At 43.4% G+C, this 16,151-nt stretch overlaps 1 long non-coding RNA gene across 1 annotated transcript in view; it reads left to right on the top strand.

Moving 5' to 3' along the window:
- LOC121111548 overlaps positions 1-16,151 on the top strand; it is a 121,390-nt gene that overhangs the window by 65,285 nt on the left and 39,954 nt on the right. The window lies entirely within an intron of this gene.

Here is a 16,151-nt window from a genome sequence, read left to right as displayed (position 1 = left end):
GGTACCTATGCCCTCAGGCAGGACACGCTGTATCTTTCGGGAAAACTGGGGCTTTAGGAATCCAGAACGAAGTGAAAGGGCTTTGAATTATAGATGAAAGGCTATTTGACTTCTTCACAAATCCTAAATCTGAGACTGCAACCTATAAAATTAACAGCCTGTGTCTCATGAGAGCTGCCCTCACGCCTCCTGATTCATGCTGGTACCTCATCCTACATTCATAGCCTTCTGTCAAGACATCTTTTCCTGGACTGACTTGGCACGCTCATCCCCTGAACTCTTTCAGTAATATCTTCCTCAGTCCAACCTGTGGTTTACAGGTTCCTGCATTGCAGCATTATTTGTATCAGTCCTCAGCATAGTTTCCACTCCTCAGAAGGGCAAAACTCACAGCCTGAGACCTGCATAACAGTTGAACAGATGCTGGAAGCAATAGGACCTTGGAACTAAGTCAGCAGTGACTGCTGGGGCCGCAAGACCCAGTTTGGAATGGATATGATAGAGGGTGGGATGTGATGAAGCTCCAGGAAGCCTTTGTGATACTTATGAGGATTATGTGTCCTATTTATCTTCCCTGTTTATTTGTCCCCGAGTCCTTCCCTATGAATTTGCAAATCCAAATAACAAAACAGGCTATTAGAACTTGGTGTACATGCATTAAAACCAAATCACACTGTCCCAGCTCAGGAAAGTAATTGACGAATTCAGAGTGCATGAAATAGCTGCAAAGCTGAGAACAAAGGAAGTGATGAAAATATCAGCCTGCAACTTGTGTGTTACCAATGGGTTCTAAGCCATAAGTACCAATATACCAATAACTGAGCCACCAGCTGCAAGTCAGCCTCATAGTTCAGGGCTGAAACATTCTCCATCCCCTCCTTTAGTGATTTTTTATTATTATTATTATGTTAGTAAAAAGAAGTTGAAGAATAAAAGATCTTGCACCTCCAATAAATTGAATATTGCTTCTTTTGCACTAGTGAATTATAGAAGTAACTGGTAGAAATCAGCTTTGCCAGAAATCCCCTCAATACACCATAAGCCAGCCTTATCCAGCCTTTTCAGGGTGCATGTGGGTGGCACAAAGCTGTACCAGTGAAGGTTCAAACTGGACATGAGAAAAAAATTTCTTTACCATGAAGGTGGCCAAACACTGGAACAGGCTCCCTTGAGATGTGGTTGATGCCCCCCATACATCAAATGTTCAAGAGGCATTTGGATAACGCCTTCATTAACACGCAAGTTTGGATTTGGAGCCTTCTGACTTTGATCTGTTTGGGCCAATGAAAAACGGACTGCATGGGCAACATTTTCCTAGGAAAAATGCTGTCACAGCAGCTGTGAAACAGTGGGTCACGTCCACTGGTGCAGATTTTTGAGTGCAGTATTCAGGCTTTTATTCCTCACTGGTGAAAATGCATAGTTAGTTGTGGTGACTGTTGAAAATCAGCATTTTGTTGCTGAGAATTTGCTCAAATAGTGTTACTCTGCCCTTGCTACGTGTTGTAGTTTCATTATAAATAAATAGGAGGCCTTACTGTCTGAGCAACTTCATTATTTGTCCCCTATCATTGTGTTTTGCTGCTATAGCAGGGACTGCTCTGAAGGATTTTCCCTCTGCAAGACTCAGGTCTAGTGCCATGCCTGAGAGGAGGTAGAGGAAAGCTGAAAGCTGATAAGCTTCTTCCATGTTACAACATTATAAGAATGCTCTGGGAGAGATCTGCTCCTGCTGTTTCTTGACCTCTGTGTGTCTCCTTGGACCCAGAACATGACCAATTAAAAAATGAGTCTAAAGGAAAAAGTAAAAAAATAAAGTAAAATAATGTCTTGCTTCTTCCTTTTTCTCTATAAATAACTGCTTGGTTGTATTGATTGCATTTACACACCCAGAATTTGAATTCAAATATTCAGTTGAGTTCCAAAATTGCTGGGAGCAGTTGTTTCCAAGATATACAGCTTGTAATGATGGGGTTAATTCAACATGCTGCAGTATTAAACTCTAAGCAATATGCACTGTATATTCAATGTGTTTGAATTTGAATCCCATCAACAAACGGTCAGCAAATAAGGTTTATTGCCAGGCTAATAACCTGTCGCCCTCAGCCACTGATTAAAAAATCTTCATTATATCAGCTCCTTCCCAGTCCTCTGTGGTTTTGTTTATCCTGATATCATGATGGTGTCTGCATTTTTATAGCATTGCTTTATTGCTTGTATAATTCCTATTGCCTTTCTCCAAATGTCGTTAGTAACCCGTGAGTTTGCTCACCCTCTCTATTTTGTTTTGCCCAATTTGGCAATGATGCAATGCCAAAATTTGCACTGTCATATTTGCGTTCTTAGGACTCAAGCCATGAATGGCTTGCTGTCAGGCCTTGTTTCTCTTATGCTTCCTCATTAGTCAAGAGGGATATTCATCCTAGATGGCTGTAGATTGGAAAGTCAAGAGAAACCAAAGAACCCACACAACTGAACTGAATCCAAACGGGTCTTTTTGACACAACTATGTCAGATCGAAATGCTTAGCTACCTGCCAGGTTAAACTACAACAGAGAACTGCTGCTTGACCACCTAGGTGTTCTTGCCTTGGCTTCTTTTTCAAGTCTCCTCTACCAATGTATAGCTGGGGTTAGAGCTCCACAAGCTTTCTGGAATGGTCAGTTGAGCTCACGACTCCCAGACTGAACCATGGCACTCTAGACTTTAAAGTAGGAGTTTGAGATAAAGGGACACAGAGCTACTCCCTATCTACTGACAAATTAGGTGAGATTGATAGTATTTCCTATTTCCAAACCCAGTAAGCTGAAGTTTTAGTGCATAAGGAGCTCGTTGCTTGTGTTACATATTAGTGAAAGTGACCAAGTTTGATTTCCTTTGCAGAAACTATTTTTGAATGTCCAGGTATCTCCTGCTTATTTTGGCAAACAAGCACAGTTCATCTATGGGAGTTTTATATTAAGAATTACCAGTTATTGGAAATCAATGTTAACTCCCAAGTATCTCTCAATTTGTTCCGCCATCCAGGCATGAGAAGTTTTTACCAGAAAAAAACTACCTCCTATGTCATGGCAGTGTGTGTCCCTGTGATCTGGTCTTTGCTCCAAGTTCTTATATCTTGCTGGATTTCTTGCTTGAAAAACCTTGTCCTGTAGTGAAATGCTGTGCAGGTAAATCTGTAGTAGTGAAAATCCAGAGATTGCTCTTGGCTGAGACAGGTCCAGTCGTTAGATGTGAGCTGCACAATGCAACTCGGGGACTAAGCTGTGTGATCTCTGAAGAGGGCCTGTTTCAGCTGTGCTGACTATATAAGACAGTAAGAACTCTAACTCAAGTATTATTCTAAGAACTCTTGCTGTTTCTTTCCCAAACTGAAGGTAAAATCAGACATTAACGCAAAATGTTTCTGCAAGCCTTATCGCAACAATAGGACTTTTAATATGGATGATTAAGCAAGACGTCTTACAGGGTGCAGTGTGCTTAAGCTGTTCTCAGGAGGAGACATGGTCCATTGTGCTTTATAAAAGCTGAAAACTTCAAACATTTTTTTTATTATTCTCTGCAATATGGAGCATTTAAACTATCTCATTTTCCCCTATAATCTTTGCTCTACTGACTTAATAAAATATTTGTAACAAACAAGAAGTGTGGGTGAATGGAATACTTAGGAATTGCCTTCCTAATGCTCATAAAAATAAAGAAATATATATAAAACAGTCCATAATGCAAAACTGCATGTTTTTTTGCCAGCCATCATCTGCATCTTTTCCCTCTGTATGCCTGTGGGCTTGACAGATAGATTTTGATTCCTGATCAAAGCAGTAATGGATGGAGATGACAAGGCTCATCAGTCCAGTGCTGCTGATAGTCTCCCTGTCAGCAGCATTTTTCTTCAGAGTTAGTTTCTGACTTACTGCCAGAGGGAAGGAGGGCAATTGGCTCTGTTGGCTTTGGTCTTGGTCAGGGTTGTTGCTAGTTCTCCTCTGTTAAGAAGCCTTGCTGCTCAGGTGATTGTATGAAGCTAAAGCATTGGAGGATCCTAAAAAAGTTTGATACCTGCCCTACATCACTTCAGGCACCAGATAGATGAGATAAGCAGGAACAGTTTGTGTTTTTAGAAGCAGATGAGAAATAGAGACTTGAGTTTATTTCCTTTTGTTTTCGTGTGTTTAGATGTACTGTTTATTTGTAACCCAATTTCTTTTCTAAAGTATCTAAGCCTCATTTCCCCATCTTGGCAGCCTCAGCAATCCTACTTACGCTGTTGGGGTCTTATGAACATTAGCATTGATAACACACCGTGCGATTCATTGATGATCACAGATGTGTATTTTTTTTGTGTGTCAAATACCATTAGCTTGGACCTTTTCTTAAATAATGTTTCTCAGTCTATGAGCAGTGGTGATGGGGCTTCACACAAACACAATTTCCATCTATAGATCATCTGCCAGATGCCACAGCGATTCTTAATGTAAAGCTAATGACTTTTTCAAATGAATTTAAACAGCCTAACAATGAGATGTAACGGAGAAAATTAAGGATGCCATCATGTTCAGAGGCTAAATGCATGTGGGATGTGTAATAGGATATATAAATGCATTGTTAATCTCAAATTGCACATTGAGATCCAAACTACAACCCCAAACTTTATTCAAATGGCTAACAACAAAGACACGGAGGTGTGCTTTCATCCTTGACAGAAATAGAGTAAGTTCTTGTCTAGATCAGCTGAATACTTTTATCTTTGGATATATTGCTGGATCATAGTTTTGGTTTGATTATTTATATGAATTGAAAATAAAATGATGTTTTTTCATTGGGAGTGTGAAAAAGGTCATTATCCAGAGCTGTTCAGTAATTTGTGGCTTTCCATATTTTCTTGGGCTTGTTTATTTAGAGACAGCAATCTCCAACTTGCATAGAGGCTCAAGGCCTAGACAGCAGTGTAATTGTTCCCCGTGGGAGGTCTTTATGTGAGAGATAGAAGTGGGAATTTTAAAATGTGCTCTCAGGAAAAGTGACATTTTGGTAGGGCTGCTTCATCTCTCTTGCTACAAGTAGCAAAGGCTTTCTGATGGAATGGTCACAAATGAGAAGTGCTATTTTCATGTCAGTGCTAGGAATTAAGCTTGTTACCTTATTCGCTGAAATGGATGACATTCCTCACTCTAGAAGCTGCTGTTTCTTTTGTTCTTTAACTTAAGCTTAACGGTGTATGTGAAATAGGTACCACCCTGCAACTCAAGGACTAAAGCATCACTTCGATTTAATGTTTTTCCCATTATCTACAACAGCGTGAAGTCTCTCCTATCTTGCATCGCTTAGGATGGCAGTGAAACTCTGGGACCTCAAAGTAAGATGTTAGATGTGCCCCATGCAAATTGGCACAGAAAGCCATGTGTGTTTGCTCTGAAGGCATTCACTGGTTGCAAGCAAACACTGATTTGGAAATATGTTGCAGTCATTTTCTTATTAAGCTTCTGTTCTTCTAGTTGTGTTTTTTTTTTTTTTAATATTTATTTTTGTGCTTATTATTGAACTGGGTAGAAGGTGAGAGTGACCTCCTGATAGAATCTTCTTCTCACCTCTGCTCTAGGCTGGCTTTGTTTATTCATCTGTTTGTTTGTTTCAAATTGTTTGCCATAATTTAATATTAGGTTCAGTGCTGTTGTTCAGCTTCTATTCACTGCATCATGGGCACGTGTCTGCAACCTGCATGAGACTTACTTTGATGGGGTAGGAGTAAAGGAAATTTTAAAGGCATTCAACGTTTTCTTAGTAGTTGCCTAAACTGGGTATGGCTTCTGCTCTGAAATCCTCCTGTTTCAGAATGACCCTGGCCCTGTAGGTGTTTTTGCAGTTTTAGATGTTATAGTCTGATAAGAACATGTTTACCTCTGTAAGTAGTGCAGCAGGCATCAGTTTCTGTGTAGTTTTCTAAGCTGGCTAAGCTTTTTTTTCCCTAATGAAAAAGGAAACCTGGTTAAAGTGGCCTGGAATAATTTGATCATGGACAAATTCTGGCATGTAACTGCATCTAAATCTGGAAAGAGGGTGTCTCTTTGCTGCCAATGGTGAGCTGGCTTTGTTGGCAGAAGTGACTTGTTTAAAAGTGATGGTTTGTTTGGCTTTTGATGTATGGTATACGATTTGTTAGTGTACACTCTTTTTATGATGTAAAGCGCTGTGGTGCTCCAGGTGTTTGTCAACAAAAAATTGTTTCCTGACACAAGTAGCTTGTCCTTCACTGACACAGCCTGTGGGATACATGTGGGTTCTCACTAAGGTGGTAGTGAGTGAAATGGGATATTCAAGGTACAGGTGTGCTCCTCCTGTAGGAGGTCAGTAGCTTTTGGCAGAGGGTGATGGCGAAGAGCTGGAGGGGTTTCTGCAGTGTCCTTTCCTCTGGATTAATGTATGGTGCAACGACTAAAGATGCAGAGGTGTAGAAGTGCTGGGGTTTAATAGGAATTCCCATTAACTCCTTCCTAGGATAAATATTAGCCTATTAACACTCCCAGATCTGCATCCTGAATGCAAGTGTGCATATGCACAGGAGTGATGAGTGTATATATACACATATACTCATCACAATACACATACATTCATCACTCCTTGGACATAAGGGAAGCTACTGGTGCAGGCAGGTTTTGTCCTGCATCTTCTGTGTTGCAAAGAACGAAAATTAAGATATCCCAGAAGGATGCAGTGCTGTGGCTGCTCTTTTTTTTCAGTGCTTGAGAAGTTGCCAAGAACTGGGAGCTGAGTTCTTAAGAACTCCAGCCCTCAGAAACCAAGAGAAAGGCTGATTCCTTCCTCTCCCAGGTGTACTGCTACTGTCCCACAATGATCTTTGGGCTTCCTGACACACCACAGCATTCCCTCTGCCCTGTCAAGGTGACAGCATCATTACTCCCAACAAATTCACTTCCCGTAAGGCATTCAATAGATATACAGTTCATTCAAATGTACCAGATTTAAATGTATCTTAATTTATGACTGTGTTCTAATCACCAGAAGATGATGAATGTAATTAAAGATAATGAATGGCCCCATTAGTCTTTTTGCTTGCTGTGATAATTCCTTCAGACAGACACTTCCTTTGTCTCCGTGTGGTGTGAAAAGATGTTGAAGAGAAGGAAACTTCTTCTGTTGCAGCTGCTTTTTCACCCTGGAGTTTAAGAATTGTATTTAATAGCAAGAATGGGAGTTAATGAAGAAATTGAACCAGTTTTTTATGCTGAAAGATATACAAGTAATTGCTGAATATGGAGGTGGGATGAATTGGCCATATCTGTCAAAGCTTACACGTCCTGCACAGAAATCTTGGCCTACCCTCACCTTTCCCACACACAAGTAAGATGTACATCCTGCTTGCCTCTTTCCTGACCATGTGATGAAAGCAAAATGAAAATCCTTGTGCTTTGTTGAGGGGAAGTAGTAAGTGCAAACATGAACTTGAAGCTTCTTGTTGGAGGGATTTGTTGAGCACTCAACTGGAAGTTGTCTCCCAGGTTTGTGTGGTCTGCAGGCTTTGTGATGTTGCTATTTGTCAAGATCCATGTCATTAGTAAGAAACTGGAGTTGCACTGCTCCAAGAAAGGCCCTGGGAAAGAGTTGCATGAAGGCACGTTTGAAGATGACAGCAGAACCTCAGGTCTCCTTACTGCATGCTTTCTCTAAAGCAGTCAGGCTTTGCGTCCATCTGGTAGCAGTTTTCCTAGATCACCAAGCAGGAAATGGGGAGCAGTCATTTTTGCCTTGGAATACTTTTGTGAGACCATTTTGAAGCCTTGAGGGAGGATTTCCATCCTCTGTGCTTTCCCCGCAGTATTTTCAAGGAATCATAGAATCTTTAAGGTTAGAAAAGACCACTCACTAAGATCATTGAGTCCAATCGTTCACCTGTTCCCACTATGCCCACTAATCACATCCCCCAGTGCCACATCTCCACGGTTCTTGAATACTTCCAGGGACAGTGACTCCAGCACGTCCCTGGGTAGCTGTGCCAGTGCCTTCCAGGGATGCTCCTCCTAGCTCCCATCAGGCTCCTTAAATTCATTTACTGGGCTGTAGTCCTCTTCCAAATCACAATCATGAGAGAGAAATCATCAGCCCTCAGACTATGCCTGAGGCCAGAGTCATTCTGCACCAAATGAGAACCACTCCAGGCCAGAGTGCAGGGGTTGCTGCTAATCTCTTCCTCTTTTGACACTATCCTTTCTGGGCTGTGCTCAGCAGATACTTATGACTTAAACCTGTCAGCTGTGGTGAACCGATCCTTCAAATCTCTTTCTAGGCCCAGTAGGAAAATTTAATATTGCTGGATGAAGGGATGTTCAAACTTGTCAAGCTCAGAGATATCAGATGTGCTATGAAACCCAGAAATTCAGCAATGTGGCTCTTGGCTTTTCGTTTTATAATTTCTTATCGTTAATGCGTGTGCAAAAGTCTGCATAATATTATAAAAATATGCAGGAAAAATCTGTTCTCATGCTCAGGCTAAATCATACACCAAAGTACTGTTAACAGCAAGGAAGCAGAATTTAATGCATCTGTCACAGAGCGCAAAACATTGGTGTACCAAGTCTGCATCAGTGGGAATCGTAGAGTTGTTTGAGTTGGAAAGAACACTTAGAGGCCATATGGTGCAACTTCCTGCAATGAACAGGGACACCCACAGCTCCATCAGGTGCTCAGAGTCCTGTTCAGCCTGACTTTAAGCCTCTGCCGAGATGAGGCACCCACCACATTTCTGGGCAAAGGGATGGAATGCTCCATCCACTGCTCTGAGGACAGCTGCAGGTGTGTGAGCCTGGGGAGAAGATGTAGTTGGATGGTAGGAAGAGGTGAAGCAGAGGTGATCGGGGATGCCACCTCTGTGGCTGCTATCTGTAGAAGCTATCTTGAGCTTGCCTTCTACCGACTTTGTTCTGTAGGCTCTGATGCTTCTGAGGTGGAGGGGTCTTAACTAATGCTTGAGTTTTAAAGGGTCGAAAGTCTCTGTGAAACTGTTCTTGCTGAATAATTTCACTCCAAAATGAAGGGAGCTTTTATCAATGGCCAGGGCTGTGGGCTGCCATGCAGCCGAAGTCAGTCTCAGTGCTTTCCTCCTGCAGGAGGTGCAGGGCCTGGCAGCCTGGTGCCCCCTTCCCAGCCTCGCTCCTGACAGCTGATTAATGCCTCACTGCAGAGTGACAGTTCTGCTCTGCACCTTCATCCATCATCCCTGTGCCATTTCCTAGGGGCCTTGGAGCCCTGGCACGTTGTCACATAACCTAGAAGGGACTTGCTGTGCCTCCAGTTGTCTGTCTGAATAAACGTGCTGTTTTTGGGGTTGTTGTTTTTTTTTTCTTTCAGAATGTGCAAGAAGGGAAGCAAGGGAAGGGCTGGAAAACAGCTGGGAAACAGTTCCTTCCATGGGAAAAGGGGATTGGTACAATTCAGGAAGGTGGCAAATTTGCTTGTAAAAGCTTATCCCACTCACAGCCCTAACAGATCAGATGTTAGGGAGAAGTCCTTTACTCAGGAGGTGGTAAGGCCCTGGCACTGCTGCCTAGAGGCATTGTGGATGCCTCATCCCTGAGGGCATTCAAGGCCAGGTTGGATTGGAACCTGGGCAGCCTGAGCTTGTCGGGGGTGGTCAGCCCATGGCAGGGGTTGAGGTGCCCATTGAGCTGCCCCAGTGCTGCCTCATCTGCCTGCCTGAGCCAGGGCGATCTGACGCTAAGGTCTGGCATCTGTTAGTTCCCATTTTAAAACCAAAAGGAGCTCCCCTGATACCCTTTGCTGCAATGTCACGTTGCAATTTCACATGGAATTGCTCTTCTTGTCTAATGAGATAGCGAGTTGAAATCAAGTTGAGAGGCATTTATCTTTCTGCCTTTCGGGCAGGGATATGCAGCTGCTCATTGTGTTGCTTTTGTTCTGAACCATCAAGGGCTGCTTGAAGGAGAGGAGAAGCGCTGTTACCAGGAGTCCTATGCCTGCTCCAAGCAAGAGCTGCCCGGGTGACAGTTCCCCAGGGGCTGGGAGGAGGCAGAGGTGACTCACTCTCAGTGCCAGCGCCTTGCACAGAGCTCTTCTCCCTTGCTAACAGGATCAACCCAAACACAGCATGAGTTTGTGCTGTGTATTAGCGTGGAGCCTGGGGAGCAGTCCCTTTCCCTCTGCACCAGTGAGGAGCTGCTCCTGCTCAGATTGCTGCTGCTTCAGCAGCAGCAAGCATTTAATGTAGAAGCGATACCCTCAGTGCACATAGAGCATCCCTTCCTGCCTCCAGCCAGCTCTCCTGCACTGCCGATTTGCTCAGGGTCCTGCAGCTGTGACAGGTGGTACCAGTTGGATATTAGGACAAGCTTATTCTCAGAAACACTGTTAGTGTATTGGCACAGGCTACCCGGAGAAGTCATTGGGTCACCACCTCTGGAGATGTTCAAGAACTGTGGAAATGTGGCGCTGAGGGGCATGGTTAATGGGCATGGTGTGATGGGCTGATGGTTGGACTAGATGATCTTAGTGTCCTTTTCCAACCTTAATGACTCTCTGATACCAGATTGAGCCAAATCTCCAGAGTGTGGATTTTTTGCTGTCTACCTGCTGCTGTCTGTGAGCTCCCAAGTTGGCTGTTCCATTCCCAGGCTGAAGAACCGTCTCTCATTGCACCAGCCTATAACTCCCAGCCAAAGGGAGCCCTAGGTGCAATCCTAGCACTGCCTCCAGTTGTTCTGAGTCACCCATTTCAACATGGGCAGCACATCCAAAAACAAGCATTGGGTGGGAAAGTATCCCTGCCAGGACATCAGCTGGAGGAAATCCCATCTTCTCAGTGGGCAGGCTTGCTTTGGGGCACCTCCAGTATGTTCCTGGTGTTTCATTAGTTGAAGTGTCAACAAAGCTGAAGGCAGCAGCTGGAAGACATAGAAATAATTCAATTCTTTCATTAAAAAAAGCTTTTGTCCTTTTCTCAGCCAGTGCCCTACATACTCTTTTTGCTTTAATAACAAGGGTGACATTTTGAGGCCTTTGGAACTCTTCCAGTCTCTGTCTTCAGTTTTATACTTCAGCTATTTTCTGGAAATAAGAGAGCCAGCTTGCATCTCTAGGGGATGTCACCTGCATGCCGAGCAGAGCTGGGGGAGCTCTCCCTGGTTGGAACTGGTGTTTTCCACCTTAATTTAGAAACAAATCCGGGAGTGTAAATGTACGTGGTGGGTTATCGGGATTTCTTGACTTGAATTTAAGAGGATGCAGAAGCATTCTCCTCTCTGATGCCTAATATTTTGTGTGTATGTTATCGTGGAGCTGTTGCACGTGAGCTGCCTCTCTGTTCACAATGGGGAAACAGATAAACATCCCCCATCTGCAGGGGAGTGTTCTGAGAAATCCCTCTTCCTTTGCAAGAAAGCTCCCTCTTATCCCGTGTTTCTCTGATCAGATATGGAACTGACATTGTTGCTGAGTTTGTTTCTGCTGTCATTTCTGTTTGTGTTTTGAATTTGGAGGGCAAATCGGATTTAAATCAACCGTGGTCACCAGCAATCAAAACTAATGAGCAGGTTCCTATCTGTATTAAAGTAGGTAAATAATTTGATAATTTTCAAAAGCCTTTGCCAATAAGTCACTTTCCATTTGTCCAGCTGGGGATGATATTGCAAATCTAAACAAAACACATCAGAATGTGTGTGTAAGGACACTGGGACTCTCATGCTGCCTGCTCATGGTCCTAGCGTCAGGCTCTCCTGGTTTATTTTCACATCTGGATTTTTGGGTCTGTTGCCATTCCTAACAAGTTTTTGTCTGTTTGAGTGTGACCTGTACCATTTTGGCTTCCATGTGCTTGTTTGCTAGCACTGCTGCTGAAAGATAATGAGGTGGGAGCATCGTTACACGGAGAGCCTCGGTGGAAAAATACTGTACTTAAATGAAAAGTTGAGAGTGTTATCACCACTTGGAAAATACCTGGGGGAGTGAAAGCTTATGCTGTTCTGTCATTAAAACAAAAGCTGTATTTCAAAAGCCCCCCCCAGAGGTATTATGCTGATATTACTCGTGGAAGAGAGCTGAACAGAACAGCTGCCACGGGAAGGGGTGGGAGAAGGTGATGGGAATACAGATTTCAGTGGGATGTGCTCAGGAAGAAAGGTAGCAATGTAATTTGCAAAGACGTCCTGGAGAGAGTTAATAAGCACATGGAAACCTCTTCTTGCTGCAGAAACAAATCAGCATAAGGCAATGTGAGGGGCACAGATATTCTTTCTGGGCAGGGGGGATATTGGAGGATGCTTTGGCATGGCTTGGCTTTGTCAGGGACATCCCTCCCTCCTGCAGGATTTGGGTTTTGCTGGCTCACTGCAGCAGGTAGCTGTCTGCCTTCTACCTCAGGCTCTTGGGAAGGGATAGTGTGGGACTTGGATGGAGGATAAGCCTAAGGATAAGCTCAAGCTGGTCTTTGCTTATCAGCTCAAGCTGCAGGACAAGAGCAGGGCTTAAACTTTGCAACTTTTACTCCATGGTTTCTATGGTGCAGAAAATTGTACTTCTGTGGAAGCTTCCTAGCATGCAGTGCTTAAAACAGAAACTGGAAAAAAAAAATGCAGGTTCATCTCTCACAGGTCTGTGAAATGGACTTCATTCCAGGTCAGGCTCTACTTCTGCTTAGCTTCAGTTTGCCTCTGAATTGCTTCTTGACATCTTATAGGAGAGATTTCCAAGCAGCGTGCATGTGTGCTTAGATGACTAATATGCAACACATAATGTCTGTTGTGGGCTGATTTGGGTGGATGGGAAAAACCTGCTCTCATTTAAACTGAGCACCTCAGGATGGGATGCCAGGGTTGGAGAGAAGCTGCGCTGCAGCATCATGTACCTGGGGTGAAGGGGTCCAGAGCTGCTCCATGCAGAAGCTTTGGCTGAGCCAAAGGGGCAAAACTAGAGCAAAGGAGGGCAAAGAGAGTGGGAAGACCTGCTTCAGCAAAGCTTTAAAGAGAGTCCCCAGCAGTGTAATAGCTGAATGTGAAGGAGACAGGTGTTTCTCCTTTGCAGGCTTGCTGCTGAATGCTGCGTTCCAGCAGCCTCCTCTCTTCTCCAGATGTTTTGATAAGTAATGGTGTATGTAATTAATTGAAAAACAGTGAAGCTAGAAACCTGAGTTGCCACCTCTTTTTGTTATGGTCGTTCTGATGAGCAAACCAGGCCAACTCTGAATGGCTGAATTAGATGGAAAAGTTGGAAAGTGCTTTGTGGATGTCTGAAACCACACTTTTACAGCTGCAATGTAAAACATTCCCATCCCTTTTCTTCCCCCAAGGACATTCCCGCTGTGCAGTAAATGAGGGTAATGTTACAGATCTTCAAAATACTCCCAGCCTTCTGCCAGGTAAAAGATAGTTTAAATGTCTGTTGAAGACAATTTAAAATATACGGCAGATTTTACTCCTTGTGGAAGATCTATAATTCATCTCTATTTGTTATATCTGACATAAAGTGAAGGAAGGCTTGTGCTGTGCAACTGAAAATTAACCCATGACTTGGCAGCCATGTCCGTGCTGCCCTCTCAAAGGAGGCAGTAGCTTAGGTACAAAGAAGCACACAGAAAATCAAGACCAGTCTGTTCATTTTTTCCCAGGGAATCCCTTTTCCTGCCATTCCTGTCCCCCCTCAGCTGGCTGAAGCCTTCCCTACCCCTGGACTTTTTTCCCCTCTCTGCTGGATACAGAGGTTTCTCCTCCTATCTTCTCTCCCGTTGCTTCTCCTCTGAACTTTAAAGTGTGCTTCCTTCTTAAACTCTCTGTTGTTTTTAAATTTAATCATAAAGGGGAGGAGAAGGGGCAAGAGAGTGAAAAACGTGTTAAATGAAGAAGAAAATCAATTTTGCATTTGCCACATCTCAGCAAACGTTTACCCAGCCCTGCCCCTCCCCTACCTGTCAGTGCCAGGCACCGTGCTGTAATCCTTTCTGCATCTCTTCAGGCTGCTTGCAGCAGGAATGTGTTGCTTTTCGGTGCTCCTGACCTCTAAGCACAGACCAATGTCCTTGAGGTATGAGCAATTTAAAAGCTCTTCTCTCTGCACTTCACAAAAGCCCAGCGTGATTTGTTATCAGACACCAGCGCTCGGTGACTGATATCTATTCTCACTGTGGGTGACACCATCAATGTTACCTGTGCCGCTGACCAACCTGAGGGGTTTGGGTGAAGTGAAGTGGTGGGGAGCAGGGGTACTGCTACCTGGCCATGTCTGCATAATCTAGCTAGTGGGCTCTGGTTCCCTTCCCAAAAAACCCTACATTTGACACAGGCAATGATGTGTGGGCTTCTCATCAGAAGGTGGTATACAGCAAGGGGTGGAAAAAGTGGTCCTGTGTTCTGAGCTCGGATGTGTTCGCTGGGTCTCAGCCCGCTGTGCAGTATGAGATTCCCAAGGGACCTGCCAAGTGAAGAGCCATGAACAACTCACGGAAAGCCATACGGTTTGTGTCAGTGCCTCCTTGCTAAAATAGGAATATGAGAAAAATTCCATTTTGGAAGAAAAGTTTAAAGAAAAAAAACAACACCAGAACTGTCTTTTAGAAATTATTTCATTTAAAAAATTTGTGTTTTTGAAGAAAATGAGGATTTTTAGCAAACAGAACAAGTTCTATGAGAAGTGTTGGCAATTAGAAAATGTCAATGTTCCATTCTAATAATAGAATAGTTAAATATATACATACACACACACACACACACACACACACACACACACACACACACACTGATTCTTCCTCCAAATCCAACGTGAATGAGATATTCATCCTAAATTCCTAGAGTAGCAAGAGATGTACCCACGGATACTGTTGTTTCTGACATCAGTTAGCTTGTTTAATTTGACTTGTCCGCATTATCAACAGCTATTCATGAGTGTTACAAGGCTTGAAATTACTTTGCAAGCCCCAGTTTCCAACAAAGAGCCCAAAACACAAGATACCTTTTTGTATTTTGTCCTCTTCTGCCAAATGTTGCTTCCAAAGAGCCAGGGTACTTGTGCAGTTCCTGCTGGTGTTTCTGTTTGTAGCTGGGTTGTTTGGCTGATTCTGGCTGTAAACGAGGCTATGAGAAAGACTTCATCAAGATGTCTTGGTTCAAAGCCATCATCTCAATAGAGGCTGATTGTTAAACTTGGGCCCAGTGCCCAGGGTAGACAATCTTACATAAGTAAATGAATATTATATCTGCTTTTCATCAGGGCAGAATGGACATTGGATGCAAAACTCCTATAATGACTTCATTTGTTTATAGCACGAGTAAAACTTTGGTGGGACATAGGGATGGTCTGAGTCACCTGAGGGCTTTGTCATAATGTCCTGCAGAATGGTTTGAAATTGGTTCTCTCTAAAGTTCTGAGAGCCAGAGGGAGAAATCTTGGGCACCTGTAAAGGTGCTGTCCGAGATGAATTCTTTGATTGCTCCTTCTTCCTAAAGAGAAGGGTTGAAGGCCTTGTCTTCAATGGGTTTAATGTTGGAAGGGTCTGAAATTCCTCACTTTGAAAGTCTTGGTTTAGAAGGATATTCTCATCTCCTTATTAGCTAGAGAAAGCCTCATGCTTGTGTGCTAAGTAGGCAGAAAAGGCAAGACTTTATGCATAATATTTTGTACAGGGGGAAATGTCAAAAGAAGTTTGGTGTGGTGGCAAACCCATGCCTTTGTGTCCTCAGGTATCCTTGATCTGCAGTAGGACCAGTTCTGGTTGTGCTTGGAGGCAGTGGCAGATGGAGAAGGCTTGTTGGATGCTGCTGGCTCTGCAGCCTTTCATACCACTAAGCTCAAATCTGGTTGTGCTGCCTTACCCCAAGTCCCATGGCTATTTACCCCAACTCTTAAGTATCTGCATTTCATTTCTGTCTGAATTTTTCTTTCTTCAGTGATGGCAACTGGGTATTTGACTTTTTATTTTGGGGTTTCTCACTCCAAATCTAATTTATTAGTGTATTTAGCGAAATGAAATGGGCCATGGTCCTTTGTTCCCCTTGCTCATATATGCACTATTAGGTGATTATTTTATGAGATGCTCCTTAGTAGATGACTGTCGTCAACAGCTTCTCCTCTGTAAAGCATTCACAGCTGAGACACTGATCTGAGGTCTTTTTGACATAAAATAGCTGCCCGTAGAAATA

The sequence above is a fragment of the Gallus gallus genome, chromosome 9, assembly GCF_016699485.2.
Source record: "Gallus gallus isolate bGalGal1 chromosome 9, bGalGal1.mat.broiler.GRCg7b, whole genome shotgun sequence".
NCBI classification, from domain to species: Eukaryota; Metazoa; Chordata; class Aves; order Galliformes; family Phasianidae; genus Gallus; species Gallus gallus.
Note: the sequence above shows the minus strand (reverse complement) of the source record. Positions and strands in the feature narration are given on the sequence as shown.